The sequence below is a fragment of the Stegodyphus dumicola genome, chromosome 10, assembly GCF_044657685.1.
Source record: "Stegodyphus dumicola isolate Sdum_Otavi_A_Nest chromosome 10, ASM4465768v1".
NCBI lineage: Eukaryota > Metazoa > Arthropoda > Arachnida > Araneae > Eresidae > Stegodyphus > Stegodyphus dumicola.
Genome location: NC_140777.1, coordinates 184252072 through 184278373, shown reverse-complemented (window position 1 = coordinate 184278373; position 26302 = coordinate 184252072). Strand labels below are relative to the sequence as shown.

Sequence of the window (26302 nt, the reverse complement as noted above, 5' to 3'; positions counted from 1 at the left end):
TTTTCTCAAATTATCATGCAGTATTACAGTATCTCACAGTAGTTATCTTTTAACTGCTCAAATGTCCAATAGAACGTAATTCAAAACAGCTAAAGAACGCTAATCCGCGAATTCGCTACAATCAACAAGAGCAGTTTTCTAAACAACAACAAACTAAGCAACTACTACAAACTGAGATGTTTTCCTCCTTTTATAAGATTTTAAAATCACGCGCACCGTTTATTAAGAATTCTCACGTGCTGTAAAAATTTATTTTATAACAACGTATAAATAATAGCACATGACTGTGATTAATGGGAATGTAATATTTAACAAAAATAAGTGGCAGACAACTAAGAGTTCTAAAGATTTTTGAAGTGCATGGAATTAAAGAATTATAGTTTTATAGAGTTGGACGAAGTGGATGCAGTGTCTCATTATGGATCGAAAATTCTTCCCATATTTCTATGTTAACGTGATAATGTTATATGTTTAAAATATAACACTTTAAAATGCCCCTTGCTTATTAGAATAAATACGAGTAATATATATACGTAAATACCACTGTAGGTTGTGCAGTACGAACATTCTTCGTAGCAGGTCAAGCATAGGTTGTTTCGAGTCGTGTGAAATCATAAGATGGAATATTAGTTGAGGAACTGGACTTCTCGAAACTCACTGGAAAGGTTCCTTGCAATAATGAAGCATTACAAGATATGAATAGAATGATAAATTATAGACCACCACCAGCTTCATAAATTAGAAACGAAAAAATGTTAATATTGTTAATAAAAAGTAACTAAAATAATTTTTTTTCTTTATTGCTACATAGGTCAGTAGAAATTGACCAATTTTTTTATATTACTTGTTCTCATTTAAGTCTAAACTTCCTAAAAATTAACTAAAAGGATTATTGAAATCTACATATGACAGCACAAATAAAATTTGACAAATAGCTAGCCACTGTTACTTGTGGAGTCTCAGATACGGAAATACATAAGGGCATGTGACACACAAGACTTCACTTTAAACGCGTAAGAGAAACAATCATAAGTTTCACAGCAATCCCCTTTTTAACACATTTTTGTTTTTTTCTGGCAGGGCTTACAAAGGTGGTGGTACAGTTCAATGTCAGTAACGTTTTTGCATTTGGTTGAATGTTCTTTCAACATTGACACGTCGTCCGTGTCCAGTACTCAAATGAGTTTTCGTGAAGTACGGGAAATAACTCAGCGTCCGTGACGTAATATTGTACAGTATTGTCGGTTTCTTTAATAGGATATATGAATGTAATTTTGTTTCCCACAAACATCACATCTTAGCGATTCAGCAGTCAATAGTCCCGTAATTCTTCCTTAGTAGGTAGATAGGTAGGTAGTGTTCATGATAGATAGTGTTTTATGATTGGTAGGTAGTGTTCTTTCATGATTGGTTGGTAGTGTTCTTTTATGATTGGTTGGTAATATTCTTATATATACCTATTCTTAATAGTTAATGTTTTTATTTGCAAGCTACGGTAACACAATTCCAGTAGTCATTTTGCAATTAGTAGTTTATTTGTCCTTTTACATCATTTATTAACTTCTGGTAAGTAGTTTGGTTCTTCGAAACGAACCGAAAATGTGTTTCCTACTTTGCCGGTTTGTCATTTGACATTCTACAGAATGCCTAGGAAATGTGTGAAATATGAATCGTTTCATACATTGCCGATTAGTTTTAGGCATTATAGACAATAATGAAAGTTATAACTAATACGAACAAAGATAGAATTGGAATTCGGCACTGAGACTCAAATTTTGGAATTTGTTTTTTCTGGCCAGTCCCATTTTTTGATCGTACGGCTGGCTTGCGCCCTTATAAAGATAATAATAATAGTAATATGATTGTAACGTCTGTATCTTTAATTTCATCAGATTTATTCTTAAAATATTATACCTGCAGTTATTTAGTTTCAAAATCTTTTGGCCTTTTTAAACTAGAATCTAAATTTGTAAATCAGATTTTTTTTTAAATCTACGAAGTAATGCGTTTGTTAAGGCCACGGAGATTTCTGTACTAATTTTAAAACGAAATGAATTATTCAAGAAGTCAATACGCATATTTTTCCATTAAGTTTTTTTGCGCACCAAGTTTCCAATAAATATTTTCTAGCAAGTAAAACGGTTTGGTTTATTTGATTACGGCAAAGTCTCGAAGGCTATCTGCCTAAGGGGAGGGACGCCTTCGTAGAGAACTTGATAAGGAAAACTAGCTCGTATACACGTTACACATGGAAAAAACCAAGAAAAAGCCCGTTCGATTAACCCTTTCCGGTACGCTACCTTCTAAAGTCGCAGTTTTGATAACAAAAAAGGTAGGCAGTCTAATTAGACTTAGAGGAGTACACAAGTAAAATTTTGTGAAGATAGCATTTATCGTTTTAATTCTGCGGGTGTGCCCAAAGTGGCACACTGATTGAATAGAGCTTCGAAAAGAGTGCTGAAACGGGCATTGTTGTCAATGAACCGACTGACGAGATGCGGAGAAACAAAGAATGCAGACTCTCAGTTGTCCTAGATTATCGGTGAGCCCCGTCTGGGCACACCTAGGGTTTACCGTTTGATTTTAGGCAAGATTTCAAGGTAAAAATTTAAAACTAATATAGAATAAGGTGATTAGCATACATCCAAAAAAATAACATAGGAATTTCTTTTCAAACAATTCCTTTTATACCCTAAAAAAATCTGGAAGGTTTCTTTGAAAAATAAGAGTCTTAAAAAACTAAACATGGATAAAATATATGGACTGGTTTGTGTTGAGCTGCCATCTACTATAAATAAAGAAGGTTCAGAGTAACCTATAGTAACTTATAAATCTTTTTTCATTCAATTTTTCTGTGCGTACAGAAGGAAATTTTTAGGTGTGTCCAGACCGGACAAACTGTGCCGCAAAGGATTAAAACTTCAGACCGAACTACCAGTGTTCTACGAGTTTACCGCTTGGCCGTTAGTGGGCCAGCAAGTAAAATGTTAAAAGTTCTACATTGAAAGGGCATGAAATAAACGTAGTGGAGAAAGAACATCCGATTTGAGGTGTAAAAAAAATAAGTTGTTGGATAAAATACAGCCTCGTGATTTGTGCAATACCAGCCGAAGATTAAATACCAATTTCTTTAGTTGTTTCAAGTTCATTTATATCATTACAGGTTAAGTCTGTTCTTTTTAGAACTTTTCAATATTATTGCTGTGGAACTTACTTTTTTCCATTTAATAACACTTTTTTTATTTATATATCGTCAGATTCAACAACGGTCTTTAAATTGTACGCTCTGCGGTCTACAGTTGTCAACATATGGACAGTGAACATTCCGAACAATGCCTAGCCATTCTGTAGAATGCCGAATTTAAAACATATCCATCTCCAATTTATAGATGCTCAAGAGGACAGGGCAGAATTATCTAATCTGTAATATTTTTCTTGGATTGTATGGGGAATAAAGAAGGTAACAAAATATAAATATCAGCTCATTTATAGATAAATAATAGTTTTGAAATGCATTCCTTACTTTTTGGGTTGTTTATTCTTCTAAAATAAGTCGTATTTCCTGCAAAACGTTCGCAAAGAACATAATTCTTATCATACAACAGAGAAACTCACTTTTTTTAATTCTAAATGAGTAGTGTTCCCTGCAAAAAGTTCGAAAAGAACATAATTCTTAACATACAACAGAGAAACTCACTTTCTCTTATTCTAAATGAGTAGTATTCCCTGTAAAAAGTTCGAAAAGAACATAATTCTTATCATACAACAGAGAAACTCACTTTTTCTTATTTTAAATGAGTAGTATTCTCTGTAAAAAGTTCGAAAAGAACATAATTCTTATCATACAACAGAAAAACTCACTTTTTCTTATTCTAAACTAACCGTTACACGGCCAGCCTTCGTCTGGCTTTTACAATGTGCCGTAAAAGTGCCTAAATGAAAAACCAAACATTAGATTTAAAATGCGTACCAAAAAAACTCAGTCAGAATGTATCACATATTAGAAAATTACAATAAAATAATCAATATGTCTTAATATAAGTATTAATTATACTAATAAATAAATTAACCAACTTCCCGTTGCAAAAAAAAATCATGCTAAACTTTTCAGTATCTTTAAAACAGTGAAATAAGCAATAAATATTTCATTTCATATATTCAACAGCCAGCTGTCCAGTATTACAAGGCAATGAATGAAAAACTGTTGCGAAAACTACATTTCTAAAAGAATGAAACTATTCAAAATGATGCGATTTCATCAAAAAAGATAAAATTTAAAAAAAATATTCGAATTTTGAAAAATTCTCTTCGAGGTGCACCGGCTCTTGTCTAGGTGCCACTATGCATCCATAAAGTAGCACATGCGGGCGCGCGCACATAAAAGCAACAAAAACTTGTATATACAAACACAAAGGCCGTCAAACTTTATACAAGTACGAAAACAACTGAAAACATAGCTGCCAGTATTATTTCTAAGCAATTTATTCTGTATCGATTTCGGCGTTTTTGATTATGCTGATTATATATCAAATTGTGCTGTAGTAGTAATTGTTATATGGCAAATTTTAACTCATGAAATACTTTGAATTAATATAACATTCAATAGCAGTTTTAACTTGAATGAATCCAGATAATGTAAAAATGAAATTTAGTTTCAAAATATCACGACTTTTAGTGTCTAGACCTTTCAAATTTGAAGTTTTTTCGAGTGTCTGAAACAAAACATTTCCTAGCAATTGAATTTAGGCACAAATTGGAAATGTCTACACAGTAAAAACCCAGATAATTTTAGAATTGAAGTATTAATTTAATTTTAGGAAGTGTGGAGTGAAAAAAGATGTAGCCATGAGAATTGAGAAAGGTATGTTAAGATGGTCTGGATATAAATGAACGAAAGAAGATATACGAAACGAGTATACAAGACAAGTGTCGAAGGGAGACTTTGATTTTTTTTTTTTTTTGACACAAAACTCATATTTACAAAACTTAAAAATAAAGACAAGAACACATGCGCCATTCAGTGCATACTCACAAAAGGAAATTTAAAATAACATTACATACAGGTACAAAATATCAAAGTGTATAATAAAACCTGCAATAAAATCAAACGAAACTCAAATTGGATTCAGGACATTCAAATAACGTGGTTAAACTTTGTAGCTTTTAAAAAGTTAATGTTAGAGTGTGGTTCTTCACAAACTAAATCTTTTATTGAAATCTGACAAAAATAAAAATTTCGAAAGAGATTAAAATTTGCAGAATCAATTAAAATGTGTTTAATGGTTACAATAGCACTGCATTCAGTATATATTGGTTCAGTTTCGCCCTTCTATTTGTTAGCCTTGTGTGACCGATTCTTAGTCGGGTCAGAAGGACCTACTTCTTTCGGTTTAGGGCACATTTTCAGTGTTCTATTTTAGGTTTTATATTTCGTAATTTATTGGTTAACTGCGCATCCCAAAGCTTCTGACATTTCATCAGGGAAAGAATTGGAAAAAGGTCGAACTCAGCAAACGTACGTCCATCAGATTGAGGGCTTTTTTAGGAAAAACCAGCGTAAGAGAACCTTAATGAAGTGAATTACAATATACCTACCTATATAGTTTAAAAAGTTATTAGTTAATGTGGCTCTCAAAAGAGATTTCAATCGTTGAACTGTTGATAATTTTCTCTGTTGACTAATGAGTTTGTCGACCACAGTCCTATGTAACCTATTTTTTCTCCGGATAGAGTAATAGAATTAACCCCCTGGATACACGATATCTGCCAATTGCGTGAGCTATAGTAAACAAAAAGTTGGTCGCGCGCCGTGCCATTCAACTGTTCAGCCGTGTACCCGAACTGGCGCAAAATGTATACTCTTCATGACATGTATATTTCAGTGTAAGGAAAGGAATTGTGAAATAATAAACAAAGTTTAGGTACAAATAGTAATTTTAAAACGTCTAGGGTATAATCATAATCAATTGATCAGTTGACAAAATAATTACATGATGGGTATAAGAGTTTGGCATGATCGGTAGGATTACTAGAACGCCGCCACCCGCCTGATCACAAAGTGATCTTATGGTCCAAAAAGGGGCGTCGCATTCACACCACAAGCGAAGGCAGCCAGCGACCCGGAGACTTACCCAACAAAAGTTAAAACGCCAGATTAGGATTTAGGAACGGGGAAGACGGGCACCACGCCTTTACCATTTGGTTAATTGGTTTAGCGCCGTCTCCACACTACGTGATCCCAGCCGTTTATTAATATTAGCAAACGCCAGATTAATAAAAAATAACAACTAATCCAAGATATTATACACGAAGCAACTTTAACATTTAACTTAAAATTCAAAGTTCCAAGAAACCAAGCCCGGTATTCCGAATAACTAAAAATGTTAGTATAATCAACTAAAGAAAATAATAATTATACATCCAGCAAGGTTGCCGTACAACTATATAATTTTATTTTTTTTAAATGGCTAGATTAACGACACAACAGGAAAGAAGAAAACCAAAAATAACTAAATCAAGAAAACTGTGTTAATAAAAATGATAATATAAAATAAGGAAGGAAAACACACATAAAACACACGACGAAAATATGACATACAGTCACACATATCACAAACACGACGAAAAAGACATCCTAAAATAAACACATTCAAAATAAAACGAACTTAGTTAAAAACCCCAAACGCATGTCTGTTGCCATTAATAAAGGCCATCAATTCTCTTGCATATAATTTCAAATGTTTAAAATCAAAATTCAATAAATCAAAATGTATATCACTAAAACTACGTCTAATAAAATCAGTCAATTGGCAGTCCACCACGAAGTGTTTGGCATCACCCAAAACATTACAATTTAAACATAGATCATTATCTTGTACATGAAATCTCTTTAAATAATGAGGAAACCTACCATGTCCGGTGAGAATCTGATTCATATTAATGTCATCATAGATTAAAACTTTATCTGAAATTTCAATATTATGCAACAAATTATTTTTCCTTGTTGAACTTTTCCACTCATCTTTCCATACATTTATATAATATTTCTTCATACTCATAATGGCAATTTGTATAGAACCAGAAATTTCCACAATGGGTGAATTAGTTGAAATACATGCCTCCTTGGCCAGACTGTCAGCACTCTCATTATTGGCATGGTCGGTATAAGAGTTTGGCATGATGGGTATAAGAGTTTTTTTAATTTTTTATACGAAATTATATGTGAAACGTGTGAACGTAACGAAGCTTTACGGAGAACTAAAGTAAAAGATCATCCAGTTTCGTCAGAAAGAAATGAAAAAAAAAAAAAAATACTGACGTTACAATCAAAGGAAAAATATTCGATGCAGAATAACTCCAATCGCTTATTCTAATAATAATACGCGGCATTTTATGCACAAATTCCTCACCACGAATCAGAATCGTGGCTTATGAAACATGTTCTTTACAACGAGTCAGACCCGGGGCTTTTGTTTATTGCACAAATTCTTTACCACGAGTCAGACTCGTGGTTATAGGCCAAAGGGTTAAATTCTTCGAATCGATTCGACGTAGATGTAGAAGTTCTTCTTGATGGGGAGGATGTCGACGTTGTTGCCAAAGCTGCTTCAAGATCTGACAAAGTTGCTATACATATAGCTTTGATCGTTGTTGGCTCATTTTTGGACTCAGAATTAGTCAGAGTATGAGCCAATATTTAAGGAGTCGTCCAACCGCTTTCACCGTTTGGGTCTTAGTTATTCGTAGTGGTTTGCCGATCAAAGAGAAATAATGCATGAATTTGCGGGAAGTTAAGCAGAGTTGTGTTGTAACATCTCTTGTGATTCTAGATCTCTAGATCTCTGGCTTGAGTTTATCTCAGATTACTTCGCAGGTACGAGTAGCGAGCATGAAAGACCATTTTTTTTAAACCATATAAAAATCGGCTGTCACAAAAGTAGCTATAAAATATTTAAATCACTCCTTCGTGAAGAGTATAATTCATAACCAATGCAAACAAAAACGATCATCTTCAGAAGTAGAAGAAGAGACACGGAAGTAGATTTACATGTTTCCGAAGTAAACTATTTAAACGTCAGTGTGAGAAACGTTTAAATATTTTAAGCGGTAGGTTTTCATGTATTTTCATACAGTTAAATTAGAATTGTGCTCAGTTTATAGAACAAAATTTTGAATTTGAAATCTCATGGAATTTGTCTTCAGGTAGCGGTAAAAAAAGTAATTGCTACCGTTAGAATTATGGAGTAGTCATTCTATTGAACAGGAACTTCATAACAAACATTGCGAAGGTGACTCGTCTAATTTCTCACGGTCACAGACCGTATAATGACAGCAACGGCGCTGCAATTCTATTTCTGTGCATTATTTAATGAATTAAACATTGAATCATGCTAATCATCTGGAAGATGTCACATTTTGCTGTAATTTGGAATTGAAGAGACAGAATAAGCAAAGAAAGAAACAAAGAATTTAAAAAGAAATATTAAAAATTCATTAACATTTTAGAGAAAACAAAATTAGGTAGCTTTCAGATTTTACATTACGCCCAGACAGGCGTTTTTTAAAGTGTTCTCTGTAACCTTTGTTTGTTAAATTTCATGTTCTTCGTACTTAAACCATAAAATTCACTTCAACAGCAATATTTCAATATAATTTTAAAATGGCCATATCTTTGGAATTTCCGACACAGTCTCACTGGCTAGAGAGAAAAATGTTTTTTTTTTTCGTACGGTGTGGCCATTGATTGCTTTGAAATCGTCGAGTTTATTAATCAAACATTCGTCGAAGTGTTACAAAATATGAAATAGGTAATAAAACAAATTCCAAATGTCCATATTTCGGTGGAAGATAACATTATTCAAAATTGGAGGGCCTCTAAGTAGTGTTGTTTTATCACAATGCGAGAAACAATACATACATTTATGCCAATTCTTCATTATTTAATTTTTTTAAACACAGGGCGGTAACATTTGGTGGCAACAATTTGAAATGTGAAACGGATACTTAAAGTCTTCAACGCAAAATGCCAAAACGAAATAAATAGCCCTTCCAGGCTAACGCCCTTTGGGTTAAAAATAAAACATCTGAAATCGATAAAACAATTTAGCTATTAATTTTTTTTATCTTAACAAGTTTGCTACAATTTTAACTTCAAAAGGAGACAAACAACTCTTATTAACATGTATTTGCGCAAATATAGGTTATTCATTGTTGAAGCGCATTAGCTGTAAGGTAACGGCAAGTATGTAAACGTATGCTTATTCGTTTTTTACATAATAATATTGAATTAATTAGGGAATAAGGTGACATTGAAACAGTAAGGTTTGCTTTGGGAGTATTTCATTCTTCTGGAACAGAACCTTTAATGTAATTTAATAATTTGTAATTAATTTAATTTGGGGATATCCCTTGCAGCTGCAATTTGTTACTCAAAATACTTCCGGGTTTTCTCTAAATAAAAAGAATCCGATGTAGCATTTTCTTTGAGAAACGAAATTCTGATGCAAGCTTGGGTTAGTTCCAAGACCAAATACAGTGTCTTATGAGCGCAAATAAAAGGAACAACCCAATTAATAAGAATGGTTATACACACGATTTACGACAATAATTCTTTTAAAGGAATATTTATATCACTTAGGATACTACTCGCATCGCAACAGGAAAATATTTTTTATAATCACGTGCTTTGCTTTCTAGACGTGCTTTGCTTTCTTTCAATATTAATTGATATGGGCATATTGTTTATGATAATCATTTCACTGAATTCACTTATATTTCCCCCTTTTAAAGTTGCAATTCTGTAAACAACTGTAATATTGTAACAAACTGTAATATTTAAGAATTAGTGCGTGTTCAGGAAGTTGACACAGAAGTAATACTTTACAATGAAATAGGGAAAAATATATTAAAAAAAATTCAAATTATGTCTGCATATGCTGTAAGTTTGTGTGTGTATGTGTGTATTTAATTATGGCAAAGCACACTAGGGCTATCTGCCTAAGAGGAGGGATGCCTTCATGGAGGACTTTCTAAGGGAAACTGGCTCGTATACACGTTACACATGGGGAAAACCATGCTGTAAGTTTGTGTTTTTCTGCATATGTGGGAGATAGTTTTCTAATTATATTTTGTAAAGTTAAATCTTCAACATAGTATCAAAAAAACCTGAAAGGTTTTAAATTACGTCCAAAGGGGCCTTTTATAACATTTTATGTGTTACCTTTATTTATTAAATATGTTCTTCGCACTTAAACCATAAAATTCAGTTCAAAGCAATATCGCAAAATAATTTTAAATTCAGCGCATCTTTAGAATGTCCCATACGCAGTCTCGCCCGCTGGAGATAAAAATGTCTTTTCTGTATAACGTTGCTATGGCTCGCTTTGAAATTCTTGAGTTTGTTAATCGAAAATGCGTTAAAATTTTGCAAAATATGAAATAGATAATAAAACAAATTCCAAATTGGGGCTTCCACATGCCCATATTTGCAGTAGAATTACGTCATTCAAAATTGAATGGCTCTAGGTAGCGTTCTTTTATCATAATGCCAGAAATATATATACATTTAGGCATTAATATATACATTTAGGATTCCTCATTATTTAATTTCTTTAAATATAACACAGGACTCTAACATTTGATGGCAACAATTTGAAAAATGAAACAACGCAAAATGCCAAAACGAAATTAATAGTCCTTCTGAGCTATTAATTTAACTCGAAATAACGGTTCGGACTTTCACATCTCGACTAACTTTTTGTATGTGATTACAGCAAAGCTTCAATGGGGCTACCTGCCTAACGAGAGGGATGCCTCCGTGGAGTGCTTTCTATGGGAAACTGGCTCATATACCCTCTGCACATGGGGAAAACCATGAAAACGGCTATGCAGCCAGTCCGTTCGTGGGATTTGAACCTCGGACGGAAGTACCAGTGTTCAGCAACTTTACCGCTCGGCCGTTGGTGGGCCATCTCAACCAGGAATCAGTTTAATAATCTTTGCTATAGGCCAAAATAAAGGCTTTTTATTATCATCACCAATCAAAACTATTTCACTAATTTTTGGTTCACTAGACGGTTTTTGATGGTATTTTTGAATAAGCTCACCTACCTATTCTTCTCTAAACCGCTTTCTTAAATCGCTAAAAAAGTGTTCTTCGGTATCCTAATTTCTTATTCTATTTCTGGGAATCTAATTCATAAGTATCCCTAACACTGGAACAATGATTTTCGATAAGAAACTCAGAGTTTAAGAGGAATCAATTATTGTGGATCTTCCGATACATATGCTAATGGCCTACTATTAATAATCGATTCACAGATCACGGTGTTCAATTCTTCCTAACTCAATAATTTGGTTTGGTTTATTTAATTATGGCAAAGCACACTAGGGCTATCTGCCTAAGAGGAGGGATGCCTTCGTGGAGGACTTTCTAAGGGAAACTGGCTCGTATACACGTTGCACATGGGGGAAAAACCACAGAAACGCCCATGCAGCCAGCCCGTTCGCGAGATTCGAACGACAGAACTATCAGTGTTCAGCGACTTTACCGCTCGGCCGCTGGTGGGCCCTAACTCAATAACAGATTTACTTAAAGTATTTTTTAACAATTCTTTTACAATGCGAATCAACCTTTCCCACCAGGCTGCGGTGGGTGGTATAAATTCCCAAATTATTTTGTGTATGAAGCTCTGTCTAGAGATCGTGTCCCAATCTAATTTGGAAAGATCATTAAATGTTCCTCGGAAACTGGTTCTGTCATCACAATAAAGTGTACTTGGCCTTCCTCGCCCTGTAGTAAACCTCCTAAACGCCGACAAAAAAGCATCTGAAAATAATGCATTTACCAGTTGTTTATGTAAGGATTCGAAACACCGCACTAGTAAACATCCACACCTTTTCCCCGATTTTCAAAAACAAAATGGCCAGCCAAATCAACTTCAAAAGTTACCCATCTATAAATTCGGTTTGGTGACAAAAATGTAGGTTCGGTTGAGCATGGATTTAACTTTAACACGTTTACATGTCATGCAGTTATATAAAAAATTCCTAATTGTTTTCCTAGCTTCATTTATCCAATATCTTTCTTGTAATAAGGTTAAGTTAGGTTAGGTTATTTAATTACAGCAAAGCCTCGAGGGCTAGCTATCTCGAGGGATGCCTTCGTGGAGGACATTCTAAGGAAACTGGCTCGTATACACGTTACACATGGGGAAAACCACGGAAACACCCATGCGGCCAGACCGTTCGAGGGATTCGAACCTCGGACCGAACTATCAGTGTTCAGCGATTTTACCGCTCAGCCGCTGGTGGGCCCTTCTCGTAATAAGCTTCGTATTATTTGAATTACAACATGACAGTTTTTCAGATGTATAAATGTGATTGATAACTTAGTAAATTCACATTGGTTTGGTAACAATATTTAAAACAAGAAGGATTCTTCATCATCTCAATGACTTATTTTGGTTCTTATTTTTAAGATATTATCTTTACCTTTAATCAATAGTCATCCTTTTAATCTTTTTCCTTTCTATGTGTAAGTCTTTAGGTTGACTACCAATTTCGCCAACCGTCCAACATTCAGTATTTCCCTTCAGCCACGACGACCCCTTCTACCACTTGGAAGCAATCATTCCTCGAGCAGACCAGCCACGTGACAGTAACTCAGCAATAGTCATACTTCCCGGAATATGTTTCCATGCCTGAGCGTTTGTCAACTGACGGATTTCTTTAACTCAGTTTGTCAAATGGCGAATTCACTTTAACTCGGTTTATCACGAAAACTAATCAGTTTCCCAGTTCTTTTATCCATCAAATGGCTCCAACAGAATCAGACCAAAATGTTATTTTAAGATTTGATAGACCAAGCGCTTTACTAGAATTTACAAGCCTGACGGCTATATACAAGCCATCAACAAGCCGGGGCATACTTAGGGGTTTGGGAGGAGCTACTCTAGACTTTGCTCTAACAAGAACTACCTTCATGTTGGAATTAAGTATTGATTGAACAAAAACGCACGCGCATACGCTCCTTTGCTAGCACCAACAAAAAATGCAATTCAGAAAATGAATTAATTGCCATATAACGAGGCAAAGTTACATTTTTTAGTTCATGTATATCTTTGTACCACACAGAGAATTTATTCACAGTACCTCGTGGTAAGCTACCCAGACGGTATAGTGATTAGAGAAGCCTGACTGCGATACCGAAGTGATTAGGTTCGAATCCCAGAGAAGGCATGGTTGTAACTGTCCGTCTCTTCATAGGAGGCGAAGGTGGCCCACCTAATAGGTGCCTCCATAATAAAGAGACCACCACATCTGGCCTTGTATAGATTAATGGACTGGGTTACACTGTAACTGTTCACAATCTGCCAATATAGGAAAAAAAGTATCTAGTGGTAATTCGCAAACTTCAGTTAATTTTGGCTTCCAGGTACTTACGTATTAACGCCACCGCAGCAGACGTTGCGCTGATGCGCCAATAAAGAGCAGTCCTGTTGTTCGCACACAGTTATCTTTTGAATTCTTTTTTGCCTTGTTAATTGCTGATTTTTGACGCCATTTTTAGTGCTACGAACATGCGTCTTTGGGATTTGCCAAACAGAGAAGAAGATGCAATTTTATTTTTTCAGAAGCAAAATATTTTACCAAAAAAAAAAAAAAAAAAAAAACGAAAATGTACCAATTGTCATGATATGAAACTTTATTTTGGTAAACGTGCGTTTTGGAAATGTAATTTAAGACAGTGTGATCAGCAAGTGGGACTTAGAAAAGACAACTGGTTTGAAGGAAGCAGAATTCCATTTTGTTCAGCTTCGAGATTCATATACTGCTGGTGCAAGGAGTTGACGTCGATTAAATTTTGTGAAAAGCAACTTGATTTATCGAATAAAACTGTTATAGATTGGAACAATCACATGCGTGAATTATATGTCTTGGATATGGAGAATAAACCAAACAAGAAGGTGTGTGGACCAGATTGCATTGTGGTAATTGATGAAAGTTTGTTTATTAAGCGTAAAAATCACTGAGGTCGATTATTACCCGAATAGTGGGTGTTTGGCGGTATATGTAAAGAGACAAAAGATTCGTTTGTTGTCACCGTTCCTAATAGAACTGGCTCTACCCTTAATGAAATCCTTGAAAACATTGCATATGGTAGCACAATGTATTCTGACAGTTGGAAAGTTGACAGTTTTCCAAACAAATAGAATAGAAAAAGAAGGATTCCTACCTGCTAAAGTTAATCATAAATACAATTTTATTGTTCCTGATACAGAAATTCATACAAAAACAGTTGATAAAATGTGGGGCAATGCTAAACGGAGGAACAAGAGACATAGGGGGACAGCGAGACATCATTTAGAATCTTAGTTAGCAGAGTTCATATGGCGACAGCATCAGGTCAAAGAAAATAGAGACTGTTTTGAAGCTATGTTAAACTCTATATCGGCCCATTTTACACCGGAATCCGATATTGATTACTTTGATTTTAAATAAAGTGTTTTCATTTATGATTTGTCGCAAAAATTTTAAGTGTAGATTGGCGGCACTTAAAAACCACCAAATCTGCACCTGCGGTGGCGTTAATACGTAAGTACAGACTTCCCCAATTCTTGTAACAGTAGATTGGCTTTCACAAATCTCGTTAATTGCCATACAACGAGGAAATGTTACATTTTTCAGTTCATGTATAGCTTTGTACCACACAGAGAATTTATTCACAATATCTAGTGGTAATTCGCAATCTTTAGTTAAATTTCACTTTCACAAATCTTGTAACAGTAGCTTCAGAAGCAATGTTGTTGGAGATACATGCCATGAGGATCAAAAATCTTTTGTAGGATTGACAAAATTAATCTCTTGGTAACTTTTATTTCATGTGCCAGTGGGTCTAAATTAGTACAACATCTTAAAGTGTCATTGTTTAAGTCCCAGATTATCTTTAATACGGAGGTTTCTCCAGAAGGCTTATCAACGTTTTCATAAGCAACATTGCTTTCGAAACCACGCAAATCAAAACAGCCTCTAGATAAGATGGATTTCGGCTGTTCTGTAACGTGAACTTGCTAGTTAGTATTAAAAACACCAAATACAGAACTGTCTGCACAGAATACACTTTTTGAACAGTTTCATCGTACTGTGGAGGACAGTTCTCTGAAAGATGTTTTATTGATGCATTCAACAAATAAGGGCTATAACCAATTCCAAATACAACTGTAGGTACTGTACTTACGGAAAATCCGGTAGACCATTTTTGCCTATTAAAGAAAAGACGCCAAACTAACTTTAACTAAACTTTTTCGCCAAAAATGCAAAGGTCTTCTTCAAACACGCTGGGTTTGGTGTAAGCTTGATTACATGTGTTAGTTGTTATTCTTGATTAAAGACTCCTTTTTTATTATTATTTGAGGCAAAAAAAAAGTATTTCTCGAGACTTATTTTTCCTCACTAAAATTAAAAACTAGGGAAAGTAATTGCTTTTACAGTATATCTCCTTAACAAAAAATTAAATAGAAATAAATCATAGTATAATAAATTTCAAAGAAAAATAAGAATAGAACGTTTTATCTCGTATTTAGTAAATGGATTTTTTTGGTTTGGCGCCGTCTTTTGTGGTTGACGGTATTTTCCGTAAGTACCCAACTGTACAATGTCCGTAAATTTCTTGGTTTGGTTTATTTAATTACGGCCAAGCACACTAGGGCTATCTGCCTAAGGAAAGGGATGCCTTCGTCGAGGACTTTCTAAAGGAAACTGGCTCGTATACACGTTACAGACGGGAAAACCACGGAAACGTCCATGCAGCCAGTCCGTTCACTGGATCCGAATCTCCTACCGAACTACCAGTGTTCAGAGGACTTTACCGCTCGGCCGCTGGTGGGCCTCTCTAAACTTCTTGTTCTTCATTACATGGGAAGAAAAATCTAAGAAAATCTCTCTCCTTTGGCGTGACAGATAACATCAAAAAAGCGTTTTCAAAGCCGACACCTAAGCAATTGGATACATTCTAAAACGATCAAGAATATTGGGTATCATTTCTGCTAGATTAATACCTTTAAATAAACAATCGTTTAAAGAAGGTTCCCCTTTCTGAAAGCGTCAAAAACCAGGTGAATTTTTCAACGTTTTATTATCTAATTTAATTGCTGGCCTATAGGCAAATAGCGACATTCGTAATTCAATTTCCGGTACGCGTTCAAGGATACTCATTTTTTCCCATTTTTAAAATACTTTCTGATAGTCATTTAAAAGTTTACTTAACTTATTAATCACTTTTTCATGTCACTTCTAGGTTAATTCTTAATTATCAGATAAATGCGTAGAATCGCATTTCCACGGCAATTTCAGTTCATATCTCCCGCCAGGAAGAGTTTTAATTTTTCCTTTAAAATCAGATAAATTAACTTTCTCCTTAACAGTTTGGGACGAATCAGCTATTCCTAAAAAAATTCCTTCAAGTTCCTATAGAGCCGCTGAAAGTAATATTTCTGACATGAATGGACAAAGTAGTAAAACTGTTAACCCTTGCACTTAAATTCTGTTTTCCAATTACCGCCCAATCAAGTTTAGTTCTGTCAGACCTGAATCTAACTTAAGTTATCAGTGAGCAATTTTCCCCAAATACCAGCCTCACTCAAAATACCAATCTCCCTTTCTTCATAAAAAGAATCTATGAAATCTATTTTATCTCAAATCCTCTAAAATTCTACAGCAGCTGTTCTCAAACTTTTGACTAACAGATACCATGTAAACAAAAACTGTAACACTCTAGTACCACCACTACATTTTACAATGATTATGTTTCAATATATCAATAGAAATATTAAAAAAATTTCGCTGTTAAAATTGTTTACGTTTTCGCTGCTGTAATTTTCTGAGATTATTAAATACACATTAGAAGATGCGATTTTAGTGAAAAATTATATACTTGAAGACTTATATTTTGGTATGCTTCTCTAGCCAATACATCCTTTGATATACTATTACTTAATTTGTTTTCAATCCGCGATGACAATTTGCTTTTTGTATAATTTTTATTTATTTATTTATTTATTGCCTAATGGAAGTAAAATGGAGGTAAAAATTATTTAAAATTACGTCCAGATGGGCTTTTTTTTAACATTTTGTGTGCTACATTTATTTATTAAATATCACGTTCTTCGCACTTAAACCATAAAATTCAGTTCAACAGCAGTATCGCAAAATAGTTTTAAAATGAGCCTATCTTTAGAATTTCCGATACAGAGACTCGAGCGCTGGAGATAAAAATGTTTTTTTCTGTACAACGTTGCCCTGGCTCGCTTTGAAATCCTTCAGTTTCTTAATCAAAACGGCGTTAAAGCTTTACAAAATATAAAATTGATCATAAAATAAATCCCAAATTTAAAATCTGGCCTTCCACATACCCATATTCGCAGTAGGATGACGTCATTCAAAATTCGATGGCTCTAGGTACCGTTGTTTTATCATAATGCGAGAAATATACATTACATTGATGCATATTTGTCATTCTTTAATTTCTTCAAATATAATGCAGGACTAACATTGGGTGGCAACAGTTTGAAAAGTGAAACGGACAAAATTTATGTATAGCCTTCAGTTATCTATTGAAAAGTTTAATAAATTTTATCGTGTGACATTTTATCTCGTGTTTCGTGAATGCGGAACCAGTAGGATGATGAGGAGCTGACACTTCGCTGGTACCAGCAAGCTTTAGGTACAGAATTAGGGACAACTTCAGGGCTAGCTGTAGCTAAGATTTAGGGGCAACATGCCACACGTCTATAACGAGTATGACTACGGTGGAATCATTTTTCCAGACTTGACTCCTTAAAGATAATGTGTACAAGCGACAAACCACACACCATCGATGAGTTACGTCAGAACATCTGCCGCCGTGAAACCCAAGCAATGACGCTCAACACTCTGGCAGAAACACACGCGAACATGCAGTGCTGTGTTGAACTTGGTATACAGGTGAAGCGACATCACTTGTAGCACCTCTTCGTGATGCACTTTCATTCTAAAATGCACTGCTGGCCATTAAAATTGCAGCACCAGGAAGGAATGGGCTGACGAACGTCAAAATTACATAAAAGGAAGAAGAGGTTGGTATGCCCGAATGGACTAGTATTTCAGCCCATTTAAAGACGAAGCAAGAGGGAGAAACGACATTTGAAAGCATGGTATAAAAAAGAAGTTGTGTAGTGATTTTTTATCATTCGGAAAGCGCTTTATAAGGTCGTAGTTTCCTCACAATATAAGCAAATGTCTCAAATGATAAGAATAAATGCTTACCAGCAAGTATCGGAATGCGACAGAGGCAGGATCGTTGTCTATGCAAAGTGTGGATTATCGTTCCGTGATTTCATATTTAATGGCATTCAGGATCACAGCGCCCTCCTATGCCTAACGCCCGACAGGACAGACATATTTTGAGGTCAGCCCTGCAAAACCGTACAAACACATCACTCACCATTAGTCAGGAAATGGGCATGTTTGCAGTACGCTTAGTATCTGCTCGTACGATGCGTCGAAGTTTGCAGCCGCGTGGACTATCAGAAACACGACCATTACTTCGGCTTCCCTTGGCAATTCACCATAGAGAGAGACGGCGACACTGCTGCGTTGAACGACAAAGCTGGATACAGGAATGGCACAACATCATCTTTTCAGACGAGTCCCGGTTCTTTGGTTAGTGTTCTGATGGCCGTATATGTGTCTGGAGGTTCCGAGGAGACCGCATGTCGCCTTCTCGCATTCGATATCGGCATAGGGGCCCTACACGTGGTATAATGGTTTGGGCAGCCATTGGGTGCACGACAAACGCATCTCTAGTTCGGATCGAAGGTAATTTGAACGCAGATTGGTACATTTCTGACATCTTACGTCCGGTGGTTGTGCCCTATCTTCGAGATCTGCCGAATGTAATCTTCCCACAAGATAATGCAAGATCATGTGTTGCACTTAGTGTTCTGACCTTCCTCGATACATAGGGTATTAGACTACTGTCCTAGCCTGCACGGTCTCCAGATCTGTCACCCATTGAAAACATCAGGTCATGGACTGCTGAGAGACTGGTTCGCAACCCTTCTCCAGCTAATACGGCTGATAAAATGTGGCATAGTCTGTCGCATAGCATGGAATCAGTTGCCCGGTTCTGTCATCAAAGCCCAGTTCGAATCCATGTTTAACCAGGCAAGGGCCGTTTTAGATGCCAAGCTTGGCAGCTGTTTCTACTAATTTCGCACCCCTGTAAACCTCCAAAATGCTTACAAATTCAATCATTTTATCTTCATGCCATATTATTTACGTACAATAAATCTTTTTTGTATTTGCTTTCCTTCATGGTGTTGCAATGTTAATGGCCAGCAGTGTATAAAGGTATGTCATGTAAAAGTGTGACTTCATTTCTTCTTGGTATCGAATTTATATCACACTTTTGCAGGGCCTTTTTCGAGTGGGACACCCTGTACAATGTGAGAGAAAAAAGGTGCTCGCATTTGCTAAAAAAGCAGAAGGAACACTGTGTCAAAGTACAAGTTTCATAGATTAGGCAAAGTTTAAATTACTGAATTCCGTCCTAACTAAATTCTTAGCTTACTTCCATATATATACTTACTCGTGTTATTGCTTCATTTTTGATCAACAATCCCGTGACCGAAATATTAATGTATATTCTCAACCAGGGGATCATTTTCAAAACTGTTACTATAAAAAAATCTGATGTGTACACCACATGACTTCCTTGTACAGAATATTTAATTATTAGACGCATTTTTCCCCGCCTTTCAGTTAAACTTATTTCCTCGAATTTCATTACAGATATATTTCTCATTCGATTAATTCAGTTCTTACTTAACGATAAGGCAAAAACACATAAAACCTCAAAATATCTTCATTAAAAATTGGAAGATATAGAAAAACACAAAACACCGAATACAGTTAAAACAATTTTTACAATCCAAATTAGATCTCCTACACAAAAACAAGCCATTCGGCCAACGGGCAAGAATGTAAATATTTCGGTGCACAACAAAACAAAGTTTCCTTTTGGTCTCACTCGGCAAAAAGATGAAGGTGCAGAAAGACTTAATTCAGTATTCTGCTAAGTTTCAAATGTAAACAAATGATCGCTGCTGAATTAAAAAATTAAGCTTAGCCGCATTCAAACAACTTTTAAATTGTTGATAATTTTACAACTATTGCATGCCAATTAATTAAAGCCATAAAAAGCTTTACCAGGAGGTAAGAACAATATAATTCAATCATTTTAAAGCAAAAAACCAAAAAATGTGCAATTTATAAACATAAGAATAAAAAAAAATGAGCTCGATGAGCATAGTAACAGAGTTGGTATATAGATAAATAGATATATTTATATACTTTTGGTGCTGTGGATTGCAACCGAGAAGAGAGGGGCACAACTACATGTAATAACAGTTCTACATACAAAATTTCAACGTTGAGGCTACTGGCTTTTGAGTTATGCCAGACGCCACGAAAAATACCTCTTCTTAATCCATTTTAAATCTGTTTTATAATTCGTTTGTGGAAAGAGTTCTTTATTCTACCCTTACTTACAGATGTCACGCAAAATTATCGTTGAATTGCATTCGATATCGATCAAAATATATATTTTCGTTGAAATACGATACTTGGAATTTCTCTTGCCTATAATACATCCTTTAATTCGTATAAGGAAGTAATTAGGCCTCGCGGTTTTTCGCAAAATTGTTATATTGCAAATCCGAGGTTGAGAAATTTTCACATTTACTGTGCTATCAACCAGCAGAGTTTGGCTGTCCTTTCCCTGATAAAATTGTTGGCTTAATGTAGTTAACTCTGCTGGTGGAATACAGAGGGTGTTCGCACATTTTTGTAACGATTTTGCAAAGATTTATGTATAAGAAAACCTTAGAATTTTAATTTTTAATATATTTCCTCTAATAGCTCTTTTAATCTCTAAGTAGATTTAGAGATATGGCTCGGAGCCTTATCCGAATAGAACGCAACATAGTAAATAATATTTGGATAAATAGATGGAATTTCGTTTTTAAAACTGGGTATTAAAACATATTTCTGATAGCAATCCGAATTAATTTTGACAGTTTTTTCTACTTTAATAAGTTTTCCGTTATAAGAGAATCCAGTAATAACCATAAGATCTTTAGGAAAATTTTCCTCGTTTTCTCTGAACCAACACATTAAGCCTTTTTCTCCTCTCTTTCCGTAGTAAATCTATCTTTTTCTATTGCAATGGGGTAGCTATGTCCAAGCCCCTTCAGTTGCAACTACTTATTTCCATTTTTCACCTGCCAAATAATTTTCATACACCAATCTGCACATAGTCTTACGCCGAAAAACATACTTCGGCGTTGGGCGACGAACATTTTTTGTTTTTATTAGTCCAAAGGGACTTGAGTTTCGAAGGACTATTGCTTTCGTTTTGGCATTTTGCGTCGGACGGATAAATGTCGGTTCACTTTTCAAACTGTTGCCATAAAATGTTAGAGTCCTGCATTATATTTGAAGAAATTAAATAATGAAAATCTGCGTAAATGTATGTATATTTCTCACATTGTCATAAAATAACGGTACATAGAGTCATCGAATTTTGAATAACGTAATCCTCCAACGAATATGAGCATGTGGAAGACCAAATTTGAAATTTGAAATTTGTTTTATGATCGATTTCCTATTTTTTAAAACTTTGACGAATTTTTGATTAACAAACTCAAGGATTTCAAAGCGAGCAATGGCAACGTTGTGCAGAAAAAACATTTTTATCTCCAGCGCGTGAGTCTCTGTATCGGAAATTCTAAAGATATGCTCGTTTTAAAACTACGAGTATTTTGCGATATTGCTGTTGCACTGGATCTTATGGTTTAAGTGCGAGGAACATGATATTTAATAAAGAAAGGTAACACACAAAATGTTAAAAAACGCCCCTTTGGACGTAATTTAAAATCTGAAACATTTCAGATTTTTTTTTTTTTTTTTTTTTTAGCTTTAAATCAGATTTTATAATTCTGTTTACAGTTCCTACAGAGATATTTAAAGATTTTTCAATAGCTCTTTGGGGGGTTGAAGTTTCTTTTAAAAAATGAGATGCGACTTGAGATTTACCAAGAGTCGTACGTACCTTTGTTGGGAATGCATTTTTTTTTTCTTTTTTCAGTCAGATGTAAATTTGATGTTTTTATTTTCCTTTCATATTAATTAAAATCGTTCTTTTCACGTCATTTTTTAATTATTGAATAAGAGTATACAGCGAAAAATACAGCCTTCGAGCCATTGTTTATTTTCCAGCGACATTTCTAACAAACGAACATTTTAAATGCTGCAGACAATACCTAAACCTTATTCCAATATGTTGCCAGTACATTTTGTATTTTAAGAGTAATATTTAAACTCATGGAGAAAATCAAAATTGCTACAAAAATGCGTGAACACGCCTTGTATATGCGTTTCAAAAGTTTCCATTTTTCATTGGCGTGTTTTTTCGAAAAATAAATGAATTTCGCAATAATGGAAACTAGAATTGGGGGGGGGGGAGATACCGCTTAGATCCTAGGTAAGAAACTTGATTGTTTCTTCATTATCGTTGTCGAAAAGGTAAAACAACAAGGAAGTCATATCAGCAGCTTTAGGAAAATCACGAGGAAGTTTTGAAAACACGTGATGTTCTCACGTAAGTAATTTTTTTATTTATTTATCTTTTCTACTTTTTCCAAGAACAGATTCTTTTCTGTATGGGGGAATATTAATACAATAATCACCCATGACGCTTGGCCTTAACATGTCAAGTTTGATAAGTTTAATAAGATATTTATGGTTTTTCAGGGTCAAGAAAAGCGAGCCATAAGTTGCTTTCACAATATTTCCTTTCTGTTTTTTTTTTTTTTTTTTTTTCTTTTTTTATTAATTGCTTCGGTGTTATTCGGATGCTTTAAAAAGGGCTGTTTTAAATTTATCATTATTTTTTAATTACATTCACAAAAGTAGGAGGAAAATTCGAATATTTACCTTCTTTACAAATATTAATCATAAATGCATCTAAACTTGATTGCTAATACATTCTTTACCCATCACAAAGAAAGGCTGATGGATGATTCAACATCATCCTGACACTTATTTGTGCCATTCATCCATTAAGTACGACACGAGCTGAATTATTTATATATTTTACGAAAGATATTTTAAGTCTCCATATTTGGCGATGCATTCATAGATATCTATATTCACAGAGTCATTACTTATTCATTCGTGTAAATTGCATTTAAGTTTGAAATACTGCCAATATTTTGTGTTTTGCATTTTATTTTCAAATATTCGGACAGAAAATACGATTGTTACGAGAGAACAATATTTTGCACAATTCTTTCAAGTTCTGATTTGCGAGCTTATTGGGAATATACTTTCGCTGCGGTTCCGAGTATTTCATATTCATGAATATACAGTCTTTTTCGTCATAAAGTGAACGCGAAGTAAAAATATAATTTTTAATTCCTTTTTTTCACATCAAGTAGTTTAAAGAAATCAGACATGTTACAGAACACTATTCACAATTAAAATTAAATATTAATATACACTGCATACAAAAAAGGACAGTTCTGTATCTCCCGTTCTAGTGGGCCGATTGAAGAAATTCACCTTGCGTTTTTCATGTCCCAAAAGCGAGACTTAGGATATGTGTTAGACTTATATATAGCATTGTTTGACACAAAAATCGGACTTTTTCTGAAATGAAATGCCAGTGTTTTTTTTTTATATTTAGATTTTACGACTAAAATTATGCTAAACTGCCCAGTTTTGTAAAAATCGCAGTCGTTTTCAAAAGATTAGTTCTCAAAATTGTAACACCTCAATGTTAATTGAATTTGATATATATTTATCAATATATCTTTTTTTGTTAAACGTATTTGATTCGTTTTTCCAGAATTCGATATTAAGGCTTAATCCAAATATAATATGCACATTTTATATGATTTATTTTTAAAATGTGTATTTTTAAATCTTTTTCATAAATTTTTCAACATCATCTTGGCGTAGATGTATTTCCAAGCATACCTACAAAAAATTAGAGTAGTTTTTTTAAAATTTTCCAAGATATACGCGAATTTATATATCTGCGCGTTTTAAAATTTGGCATGTTTGTTGAAAGCGATAATAACATCAAATGTGTCTTACGCCCTTTGTTAAAGTTATTTGAAAGTAGGAACGATTGTAGCTTTTTTTCCTTTCATTCACAATGCAAAAAGGAAAAGGAAAATAGGTTGCCGTAAATTAAGAAGTTCGCCAAGTGAATTAATTATTCTTGGCGCAAACTTAAAATAATGCGTCAAGAATAAAATTTTGAATTTCTCCGTAAATTTCGCACCAAATTGTACAAAATTTAATACTTAAGCATAATTTGATCCAAATATGGAAAACTATTGGCATGCCATTTCAGAAAAAATTCGATTTTGTGTCAAAATACCTATATTAAAACAATACTATGTATAAGTGTAATACATATCTTAAGTCGCGCTTTCGGGACATGAAAAGCGCAAGTTGAATTTCGTCAATCGATCCACTAGAACGGGAAATATAGGTTTTTTTTTTTTTTTTTTTTTTTTTTTTTTTTTTTTTTTTTCCCCAGTGTACATATGGAGTATTATATTCAACCTTTTCTCAGTTTTCTGAACATTTATAAGCAACGTGGTTTGGTGGAGAACCTTCAAACTGAATTAAATAAAACATTTTCTATTATCATTTCGAGGAAACGTCATTTACAAATGAAACCGAGTAGTTTAATGCAAGTCTGTGATTTTTAGTCAGCAGTTTTAATATCTTAATAAGAATTTTTTTTTTTAATAAAGAAGTAGATTGACTGTCAAAACATCTTGCTACTTTTGAAAATGTTGTAGTCAGTCATTTTATTTGTACTGTTTATTATTCAATTAAATAGAACTAAAAAACGAAAGCCACGAGCCCATATTTGTCACTTTTTCAGATCATTCCTAGAAAAGGGGTCGACCGCAATAACGGGTCAACAATTTGTGACGCCCAAACGACGGCGACGCCCTTCGTTTACATATCAAGCAACTCAATATTTTCGAAAGTCGCGCTAACGGTTTTATGATACACAGAAAGGGACAATACGAATCTTACAAAGTTTTGCTTCGCAAGGGAATTTCGATTGCATATTCAATACAGTTGTAAAATGCTAGGATTGGTGCTCATCTGCTGTAAATAAATTGCTACCGTTGAATGTGACCCTTCGAGATTTCTCTTCTTGAGCAAATGTAAGTGAAGGCATGTTTCTGAGAAATAAGGACCCTAAAATACCCATTCCATAAAAGGGATAAGCTTTCGAGAGGAAATTAAATACAGATTTAAAACTAGTGTAAATGATTTTTACAGATTTAACTTCTCTGAACGTGTAAAATGATAGGAATTTTTTAAACCGTATACATTATTTTTAAACAAAGCTATCATTCTGCATCACTTTAATTCATGTCTTCATTAATGTCTAAATGAAAAAATCTAATGCCTGCACCATACGACTTTCTTGTACGGAATATTAAAATTATACACATTTTTCCCGCATTTCATTTAAATTTATTTCCTCGAATTTCATTAGACATGCAGTTCAATTAATTCAGTTCTCACTTCCCGGCAAGAAAAAATACACAAAAACTCAAAATATCTTCATTAAAAATTAAAACGTACGGAAAAGCATAAAACACCAAATATAGTTAGTTAAAACAATTAAAAAATAATTTTTACAATTAAAAGTAGAGTTTCTACGCAAAAAGAAGGAATTCGGCCAGCAAGCAAGGCTGATTTTTCGATGCACGAAACTAAGAGTTTCCTTTTGGTCCCACTCGGTAAAAAGACACTGATTTCAAAGATATCTAAAAAATATGGGGTATGAGTCTTTTTTTCCTACGCTACTTACGTACACCTACAAAAGAGATATGTCCTAACGCAACATTGTTATAAAACAATTCTAAAATTTTTAATTAGATAAACTATGAATTAAATGCATTTTTTTAAATATCAATCGAGTAAAAAGTACAAAATAATATTCTCAAGAACTGCATGTACTGCTTTTAAATAGTTTAGTAAAATAAGTTAAATAGTTCAGTAATTGTAAATATGCAATTTTTAGACCAAAGGGGTAATTTGTCCAGAAGGGCTATTAATTCGTTTTGGCTTTTTGCGTTGATCCACTATAAACAGCGAATGACTTTTTAAATTGTTGCCACCCAATATTAGAACCCTGTAATATATTTAAAGAAATTAAATA

The 26302-nt window shown here is 34.2% G+C and overlaps 1 protein-coding gene across 1 annotated transcript in view; it reads right to left on the bottom strand.

Moving 5' to 3' along the window:
- Positions 1-26302, bottom strand: part of LOC118203765 (uncharacterized) — a 392790-nt gene that overhangs the window by 174878 nt on the left and 191610 nt on the right. The gene's annotated exons all lie outside the window — the stretch shown is intronic.